This window comes from Cherax quadricarinatus, chromosome 5, assembly GCF_038502225.1.
Source record: "Cherax quadricarinatus isolate ZL_2023a chromosome 5, ASM3850222v1, whole genome shotgun sequence".
NCBI lineage: Eukaryota > Metazoa > Arthropoda > Malacostraca > Decapoda > Parastacidae > Cherax > Cherax quadricarinatus.
The window spans coordinates 14,190,973-14,201,257 of record NC_091296.1 but is presented as its reverse complement, the minus strand read 5'-3'; the positions used below and the strand labels follow the sequence as shown (position 1 = coordinate 14,201,257).

Here is a 10,285-nt window from a genome sequence, read left to right as displayed (position 1 = left end):
AAGCCCAGGAACACATGATCACTAGCCCCAAGGGATCTTTCATATATGATGTTCTCAATGTCCGAACTACTCAGGGTAAATATGAGGTACAGTCTTGCTGGTTTGTCCTCTCCTCTCTCTTTAGTAGTGTCCCTAACATGTTGATGTATGAGGTTTTCCAGTACCACCTCCATCATTTTAGCCCTCCATGTTTCTGGTCCCCCATGTGGCTCCAGGTTTTCCAGGTCAGTCTCCTTGTGATTGAAATCACCCACAATTAGTAAGATAAGATTTCGTTCGGATTTTTAACCCCGGAGGGTTAGCCACCCAGGATAACCCAAGAAACTCAGTGCGTCATCGAGGACTGTCTAACTTATTTCCATTGGGATCCTCAGTCTTGCCCCCCAGGGTGCGACCCACACCAGTCAGCTAACACCCAGGTACCTGTTTTCTAACAGGTGTTAGGAAACTTGTCGAAATGTTTCCACCCGCCGGAAATCGAACCCGGGCCCTCGTGTGTAAAGCCCATGTGTGCCCATGTGGGCCCTTATGGCTAACTCATCTAGTGTATCAACCATTGTTGATACACTAGCTGAGAGTTATTGGTCTCATCAAATTCTTGTCTTGGCTTCCTGCCATTCTGTGGTGGGTTGTACATCACCGCAATCACCACTTTGCGAACCCCAGTCTGAAGCGTTCCTACCATGTAGTCTCTTGCTTCCCTTCTGTCCCCTCCTTCCAACTCATCAAAACCCCACTGGTTTTTGATGAGCAGTGGAATTGGAAAGATTGCATCTGTTATCATTCCAGTGAGCTTGGTTTCGGTGATTACTGTGAAGTCTGGGGATGCCTCCATAATTCTTTCGTGCCACTCCTCACACGTATTCGTTATTCCGTCTGTGCTGGTGTACCATACCTTCAGTTTTCCAAAACTGTATTTAGGGGGATTTGTGGGGGCTGTCGGAGTGGGAGAGCTGGCAGGGTACTATAGGGGGCTGCTGTGTAGGTGGGATTTGTGCTGGGGGATGGGGGCTGTGAATGTGGAGTGCCGTTTGTCTTGGGCTAATTTGTTTGGTTGCGGGGTTCTGTGAGTGGTTCTATGGGTGGTTGTACTAGCTGCTCCTCCCGACTCGAGGTGTCCCTGCCTGACTCCAGCCTTGTCTCTCTTTCTTGTCCCTTGCGTCTTTGTATCCTCATAGTTTATGTCTTTCTGTTCTCGTTCTATCGCGGTCTATTTAGCCATGATTTCTGTTGTTTCCACCGTTTCTGTCCTGAAAATCAATTTCATTGATTTCTTTCTCTCGAGTATCCCCTTATTCTCTGAAAATTTATCAGCTCGGTCATATCCTCCTCTCCCATATATATATATATATATATATATATATATATATATATATATATATATATATATATATATATATATATATATATATATATCATATCAGACACATTTTTAATTTGAAAACTTAAAAAATGTTAACTGTGCTCAGGCTATCAATCACGGATCTTTGTTATCTATGTTGTGCTCACCATGATAGCAATCTTTAAGATAACCGGAATCTTAGGATATTAGCAACTCCCACTTATTCTCGGAAAACATAAGACGTGTGTGACGCCAGTTGATACTATGAATCTCGATCACCTGTACATATGACAAATTCATTATAAAATTAACTTATAATAATGTAATACAACGGAGTACTAATTAAGGAGAGATTTATTTTTTTGACCTACCTGAAGTTCACCTGGAAACAATTTTGGGTCATCGCGGCCCAGAGTCAAACGTATGTACAACAGCCTGGTTGATCAGAGTCTCTCTTGAAGACAGCTAGGGATCTGTTAATAATTTGCTTTATATATGAACAGAGGGTGTTGAAAAGTCTTGGCCTCTTTATATTGAACTGAGTTTTCAGTTAGCATACTCATTGTACCCTTTTCTTCATTTGAGACTTCGCACTGTCTATTAAGCCTCTTGCTGTCGTATGTACGATTATCGGTGCGAATATTTGGGAGTAATCCCTCGAGCATTTTCCAGGTGTTAGTTTTGTTGTATCTTTCTCGCCAACGTTTCAGAGAGTCCAGTTTGAAGGACTGTGGTTGTACTTGACCAATAAAAATTAACATTCACATATAAAGTATCGTAATGGCAGCGGTCAAGATGGAATGTGAATCATGTCACCGGACTACACAACCCTCTGAAGTGTTTATGTCACTCTCTCCACAAACCTCTTGAGTGATACAACATATTTGAATACGGTCCTTCAAGGGAGGTTCGTTGATGCCGGTGAGGGGCTCTTGATCCAGGGAATGAACCTGCCCTCCCCTTTAGATCGAACCTAAATGTCTCCCATCCCCCCCCCAGGCGCTGTTTTGTCCCTACGGGTTTAGTGCTTCCCCCATGACTGCAGTGGTAATCATAATTTGAGTTCTGGTAATGAACAGGTTTAAGAAACTTAAAGACCTTTGTAAATGGTCGAGATGTGACTTTGTAAATAGTCCAAGTGTGACTTTGTAAATGGTTCAAGTGTGACTTTGTAAATGGTTCAAGTGTGACTTTGTAAATGGTTCAAGTGTGACTTTGTAAATGGTTCAAGTGTGACTTTGTAAATGGTTCAAGTGTGACTTGGTAAATAGTCCAAGTGTGACTTTGTAAATAGTCCAAGTGTGACTTTGTAAATGGTTCAAGTGTGACTTTGTAAATGGTTCAAGTGTGACTTTGTAAATGGTCCAAGTATGACTTTTAAATGGTCCAAGTGTGACTTTTAAATGGTCCAAGTATGACTTTTAAATGGTCCAAGTGTGACTTTTAAATAGTCCAAGTGTGACTTTTAAATGGTCCAAGTGTGACTTTTAAATAGTCCAAGTGTGACTTTGTAAATGGGCCAAGTGTGACTTTGTAAATTGTCCAAGTGTGACTTAAATGGTCCAAGTATGACTTTTAAATGGTTCGAGCCGGACCGAAACGTCGTGGTCAGCTCGTCTCTCCCATGTGCGGGTAGTTTATGCAGACTGTAAAACTGTGATTAATACTTAATACGTGTGTGAGATACAAATTATATATTTGTCTGTTTCTTAAGATGCTTTGCTCGGGGGGGGGGGATATGTCTCCTTAATTAAATGTCCTAATAACAGTCTTTTGCTGCGCAGAACTTTTACCCCCCCTGCCCCACCCCTCTCCCCCCTGCCCCACCCCTCTCCCCCCTGCCCCACCCCTCTCCCCCCTGCCCCACCCCTCTCCCAACTGCCCCACCCCTCTCCCCTGCCCCACCCCTTATACCCCCTCCCCACCACCTGTAACGATCCAAGGAACAAGAGCTGCCCGTCCTTTGAATCAAAACTGATTACCTATTCCCCAGGCACTGTATGACCCCCTATGAGTTTATCGCTTCCTCTAAATATAATAATAATAATAATAATAATAATAATAATAATAATAATGTCAAAACTCTAGCCTAGTACAGTTTCATAGATAAAGATAAAGCGGTTTTATCACATTGTGCAGTTATAATAATCATGTACTACTATCACAGACAATGCGGATGTACCAACTCATTTATATATAAAAAAAGTGAAGGCGGCGATGTTTGTTACAGGTAATCAGTGTATTTTTTGTCTTTTTGTATACACACTTATGATTCGTGTTTATTTTAGCAGATGATCACTGGGTATATTTGTGTGGGTGAGGTCACATGATGTATACAACGAGACGTACATATTTTCTCAGCGTATAATGTTGAGATATACTTTATTTCATCCCTATATTAGATATTAAAATATTCTTGTCTGGTGAACAGGTTACATGCAGCCTTAATGTCACTAGTTTAGTCGATAGGCTTTAAATCCTATTAAACGACCATTCATATCTTATGGCTTGTCACTGATGCAGTTTCGGAAGATAACGTGACAAAATTTCCACGTATATAAGAGCTTAAGACTGAACACTGCAGTAGGTCTATTGGCCTATGCTATGGTCTAGCTCACCCACTCTCACATCCACTCATACAGTACCACTCTAACTGATATTTAAAGCTACCCAGAGTTTCACTCATTTATAATTCTGTTACCAAACCAGTACTTCCTTATATCTTTACTAGTTCCAGATTTCTCCAACTTTAATCCATTGCTGCGAGTCCTGTCTTGGTTAGATATTTTCAGTACGTTATTATATCCTTTATTTTTGTTTTCCTTATGTACATTTCAAGTCATATCCTCCCTAATTCTAAGTTTTTCCAGAGAGTACAAATTCAGCGCCTTCATCCTGTCTTCATATGAAGGATTTCTGATACAAAGGATCAATTTCGTCATTCTTCTCTATATATTTTCAAGCGTATTCATGTCCATTCTGTAATGTAGAGGTCAGAACTGAGCATCATAATATAAATGAGACCTAACCAAAGATATGTAAAGTTGAATAATAAACCTGAGGACTTCTCTTGTTTAGAATTCTTGATATGAAGCACTGTTGCCCTGTCTTGAAATTCTTGCTCGAGTTAAATCCTTATTACATTCAGTTTGCATTTAGCTTGTAATTATTTACCTTTTAAATAATTCCATTGATCAATCTGCGAAGAAATTTTTTCCTGTATCTCTTCGGCTTTGCCTTCTTCTCTCTTCCGGGAAAAAATATAATCAGCCATTATTGCATTGCCTTACTGAAAATAAATATTTATACGAGTCTTATCAGTGTGTTTATCTATGATTTGACGCCCAGACCACAGCACCTGGGCGCTCTATTGTCCTGGTGACAATCTCCCTCACCATCACGCAACCAATTCTGTAATTGGCAGTCAGTCTTTCATTCACCAGTCATTATAGGAATGTAATGTGCAGGTCATTAACAACTACCAGGATTGAATGTAATATGCAACTACACATTCACTGTTCAAGGACCCCAATGGAAATAAGTCACTGATTTTAGGGGGAGGTTATCGTAGGCAATTTACATATGTGTTGTTGTGTAAGAGAATTGTAATCATCCAAAATTGTTTAAATTGTTTCTAAATAAACTTACTCGTTAAGATATAACATCTGGGATTTAACATTACCTACAGCTCATTAACCAATTACATCTGAGTTTAATATAATTCCCTATTCATTCACTGATCTCTGGGATTTAATTTTACCTACAGTGCAATCACTCACCACTGGGATTTTCACTAGTCGCCTTTGAGTCTTTAATGTCATATACAACTCATTCACTAATCACCTATGGGATTTAATGTCACAACTCATTCACCAATCACCTATGGGATTTACCTCCGTCTTCTAATAACATGTTCATTTTTCCACTAATCTACCGTGTCCATAATTACTATCGCATTTGTTTTGTCTGTTTCGTAAGGTGAAGTCTAGGATCTTTCCTTAATTCATGGTATAACTTAAATCTTTGATGACAATTGTGTGGTAGAGATCTGAGCACAACTCACACCTCTACAACACAATTCTCCTCAAAGATTTGTTAAGTTATACCATGAATTAAGGAAAGATCCTGGACTTCACCTTACGAAACAGACAAAACAAATGCGATAGTAATTATGGACAAGGTAGATTATAGTGGAAAAATGAACATGTTATTAGAAGACGGAGGAACCTACGTGGCTCTTGACTCATCCCACCCAGACCCTAATATTTGACATGCAACGTAATCACCAATCATACCTAAGACTGTGATGAATGGTTTTGAAAACCGACAAGTTGAAGAATTGAGACACTTATTCAATACATGGGAATCTTTATTGAAGAAACGTTTCGCCACACTAGACAGAGATATACACCACAGCACCGTATCATCCTTTGCGGATGATACTAGGATCTGCATGAGGCTGTCATCTGCTGAGGACTTGGTTAACCTCCAAGAAGATATAAACAAAGTTTTCCAGTGGGCAATGGTAAACAATATGATGTTCAATGAGGACAAATTCCAACTACTCCGTTATGGAAAACTGGAAGAGATAATAACTAGAACAGAGTATACTACAGACTCTGGCCATACAATAGAGCGGAAAAATAATGTAAGGGACCTGGGAGTAGTAATGTCTGAGGATCTCACTTTCAAGGATCACAACAGTGCCACGATCGCACGTGCAAAGAAAATGATAGGATGGATAAAGAGAACGTTCAAAACGAGAGATGCCAAGCCAATGATGATCCTTTTCAAATCACTTGTTCTCTCTAGGCTGGAATACTGCTGTACATTAACATCTCCATTCAAAGCAGGTGAAATCGCAGATCTAGAGAGTGTACAGAGATCCTTTACTGCACGTATAAGTTCTGTCAAGCACCTTAACTACTGGGAACGCTTGGAAGCACTTGACTTGTACTCGTTGGAACGCAGGAGGGAGAGATATATCATAATCTACACTTGGAAAATCCTGGAAGGAATGGTCCCAAATCTGCACACAGAAATCACTCCCTACGAAAGTAAAAGACTGGGCAGGCGATGCAAAATGCCCCCAATAAAAAGTAGGGGCGCCATTGGTACACTAAGGGAAAACACCATAAGTGTCCGGGGCCCAAGACTGCTCAACAGCCTCCCATCAAGCATTAGGGGAATTGCCAATAAACCCCTGGCTGCCTTCAAGAGAGAGCTGGACGGATACCTAAAGTCAGTGCCGGATCAGCCGGGCTGTGGCTCGTACGTTGGACTGCGTGCGGCCAGCAGTAACAGCCTAGTTGATCAGGCCCTGATCCATTGGGAGGCCTGGTCATGGACCGGGCCGCGGGGGCGTTGATCCCCGGAATAACCTCCAGGTAACCTCCAGGTGGCTTCATCAGTCCAGTACAAAGTAGAAATGTGTTCAGTCCATCACTTGTAGGAAGGGCAATTCCTACAAGAGTGATGGACTGAACACATCGATTCCAGGTTGAGGGACTGATTACCTCAAACTCCTCCTCTCCTTACAACATTTCTACTTTGCATTGGACTGATAAAGCCACTGTGTGGCGAAACGTTTCTTCAATAAAGATTCCCATGTGTTGCATAAGTGTCTCATATATAAGACTGATTTCAAGGATTATGCTACTACCACTGGAGCCTGGGCTGAGATCAGTCTTAGTTATTCATTGATCAACCAGGCTGTTGCTGCTGGCGGCCCGCAGGCCTACATAGCCATGGCAACCTAGCTGAACATAACCACAAATTCAGTTATGACTTAAACCCATCAAACATGAAAACCAAAATCGTTTACCAAGAAATAGCCATGGGTAAAAAAAAAATTATAGAAAAAAATTACTAATAGGTTATTCTTGCTATCCTTCTCCCTTGACGTATCCGTGATGTTGAATATTTGCCGTTATTGTGATAGTTATACGGAAGTAATGGTGAGTGGGGTGTCACTGGTAGGTGGTGACGTACCTCACTGTGATATCAGCGGGTTATCATTGGGATAAAAGCTAGGTTGTAGCCATTCACCTTTCATTTGTGGTCACGTGAGGAGCTGTGATCACACTAAAAGAGATTCACAAGAACAAGGAGAGGTGTATACACGGGAGAGGTGCACACACGCAAGGTGAGGTGCACACACGCAAGGAGAGTTGCACACACGCAACGAGAGTTCCACACACGCAACGAGAGTTGCACACACGCAACGAGAGGTGCACACACGCAAGGAGAGGTGCACACATGCAAGAAGTGCACACACGCAAGGAGATGTGCACATAAAAACTGGTACACATTACGTACGGTACATAGGAAATCCTGTACACATAGTACAAGTGGTACACATACACGAATGGTACCCAATAGAAACAGTACATACGAAGTTGTACCCCGGAGAGTTGTCCTGTAATTCTGTTGAGGCGAAGCTACTCAAAACATCACTAGGATTGTGGTAAGTCAGGTGGTACTGGTGTTAGCGTATGGTACAGTGAACACTAGTGGTGTAAGCGTAGGGTTCAGTTCTGTTCTAGATTCACCGGCATAATCACCCGGCCCGGGACTTTTCCAAGTGGTGGCCCGGCCTTAGCTCCCTGTCGTGGGAGTGTCTTACACTAATGTCTACCATGGGAGGAAGTACAAGTACCTCCTCGTCTTCTGGGACTAGCTGTCCCCAGGCCTAGGCCCATTCCCCGCCCCCACGGGGCTCGGAGGGAGAAACTAGGCACCTTGGGCTGTCACAAACCCCGCCCACAATGGGCTCGAAGCGTGTGGCAGCAGACGATGTCAAGAGGTGCAAAGGCAGCAAGCACTACAGGATCCCTTTCGAGCCACACCCCAGCTTTGGGCCGAGGCCCGAGCGCTGGGGAAGCTCAAGAATACCTCTTGCTGTGAGTGTTGCTGCTGCTACTTCACGTGTCTATTGGACTCTAGGGTACGGTGGACACTAGTGGTGTTAGCGTAGGGTACAGTGAACACTAGTACTCACCTAGTTGTGGTTGCAGGGATCGATTCATAGCTCCTGGCATTAGCATACGATACAGTAAACTGGTGGTAGCTTGTGGTACAGTGGTATGTGCTTCTAATACAGTGTATTCTAGCTGTATGAGCTTGTGGTACAGTGAACTCTGGTGGTATGTTTATAAGATAGTGGACTATAGTGATATGTTTATGGTAGAGTGGACTATAATGGTATGTTTACTAGACAATAAACACACACCGCTACAGTGAACTGTAGCGGTGTGTTTATTGTACAGTAAACACTAGTGGTATGTGCTTATAGTACAGTGAACTCTGTTGGTATGTTTATGGTACAGTGAACAATAGTGGTAAGTTTATGGTATAGTGCACTGCAGTATTATGTGTTTATAGTACAGTGAACACTAATGGTGTGTTTAAAATACATTGAACTTGGTAAGTAGGTAGCAAAAGTGCTTGGCAGAGTTAGTGCTGTATGACTTATGTGTGAGTTTATGAAATTGAACCTAGCCACGAGTGTGAGCTTATAAAACTGAACCTAGCCACGAGTGTGAGCTTATAAAACTGAACCTAGCCACGAGTGTGAGCTTATAAAACTGAACCTAGCCACGAGTGTGAGCTTATAAAACTGAACCTAGCCACGAGTGTGAGCTTATAAAACTGAACCTAGCCACGAGTGTGAGCTTATAAAACTGAACCTAGCCACGAGTGTGAGCTTATAAAACTGAACCTAGCCACGAGTGTGAGCTTATAAAACTGAACCTAGCCACGAGTGTGAACTTATAAAACTGAACCTAGCCACGAGTGTGAACTTATAAAACTGAACCTAGCCACGAGTGTGAACTTATAAAACTGAACCTAGCCACGAATGTGAACTTATAAAACTGAACCTAGCCACGAGTGTGAACTTATAAAACTGAACCTAGCCACGAGTGTGAACTTACAAAACTGAACCTAGCCACGAATGTGAACTTATAAAACTGAACCTAGCCACGAGTGTGAACTTATAAAACTGAACCTAGCCACGAGTGTAAACTTATAAAACTGAACCTAGCCACGAGTGTGAACTTATAAAACTGAACCTAGCCACGAATGTGAACTTATAAAACTGAACCTAGCCACGAGTGTGAACTTATAAAACTGAACCTAGCCACGAATGTGAACTTATAAAACTGAACCTAGCCACGAGTGTGAACTTATAAAACTGAACCTAGCCACGAGTGTGAACTTATAAAACTGAACCTAGCCACGAGTGTGAACTTATGAAACTGAACCTAGCCACGAGTGAACTTATGAAACCGAACCTAGCCACGAGTGAACTTATGAAACTGAACCTAGCCACGAGTGAACTTATGAAACTGAACCTACCCACGTGTGAACTTATGAAACCGAACCTATCCACGAGTGAACTTATGAAACTGAACCTACCCACGTGTGAACTTATGAAACTGAACCTAGCCAGGAGTGAACTTATGAAACTGAACCTAGCCACGAGTGAACTTATGAAACTGAACCTAGCCACGTGTGAACTTATGAAACTGAACCTACCCACGAGTGAACTTATGAAACTGAACCTAGCCACAAGTGTGAACTTATGGAAGTGAACCTAGCCACGAGTGTGAGTTTATGAAACAAACTATTGACTGGTGTGAGCTCATGAATCAGTGGGTGTGAGCTCATGAATCAGTGGGTGTGAGCTTATGAATCAGTGGGTGTGAGCTTATGAATCAGTGGGTGTGAGCTTATGAATCAGTGGGTGTGAGCTTATGAATCAGTGGGTGTGAGCTCATGAATCAGTGGGTGTGAGCTCATGAATCAGTGGGTGTGAGCTCATGAATCAGTGGGTGTGAGCTTATGAATCAGTGGGTGTGAGCTCATGAATCAGTGGGTGTGAGCTCATGAATCAGTGGGTGTGAGCTCATGAATCAGTGGGTGTGAGCTCATGAATCAGTG

At 42.3% G+C, this 10,285-nt stretch overlaps 2 protein-coding genes across 5 annotated transcripts in view; both read left to right on the top strand.

Moving 5' to 3' along the window:
- Positions 1-10,285, top strand: part of mbt (serine/threonine-protein kinase PAK mbt) — a 558,896-nt gene that overhangs the window by 418,464 nt on the left and 130,147 nt on the right. The gene's annotated exons all lie outside the window — the stretch shown is intronic.
- The window catches only part of LOC128684684 (enolase-phosphatase E1), a 93,800-nt gene that overhangs the window by 31,114 nt on the left and 52,401 nt on the right, over positions 1-10,285 (top strand). Inside the window, exon 1 of one of the 4 annotated variants that reach the window (XM_070100416.1) lies at positions 7,397-7,487. The exons of 2 other annotated variants lie outside the window; for them this stretch is intronic. The gene's annotated coding sequence lies outside the window, so the exon portion shown is untranslated. Of the gene's footprint in view, positions 1-7,396; positions 7,488-7,512; positions 7,809-10,285 lie in introns of those variants that run through there. One more of the 4 variants, XM_070100412.1, reaches the window with a different exon arrangement.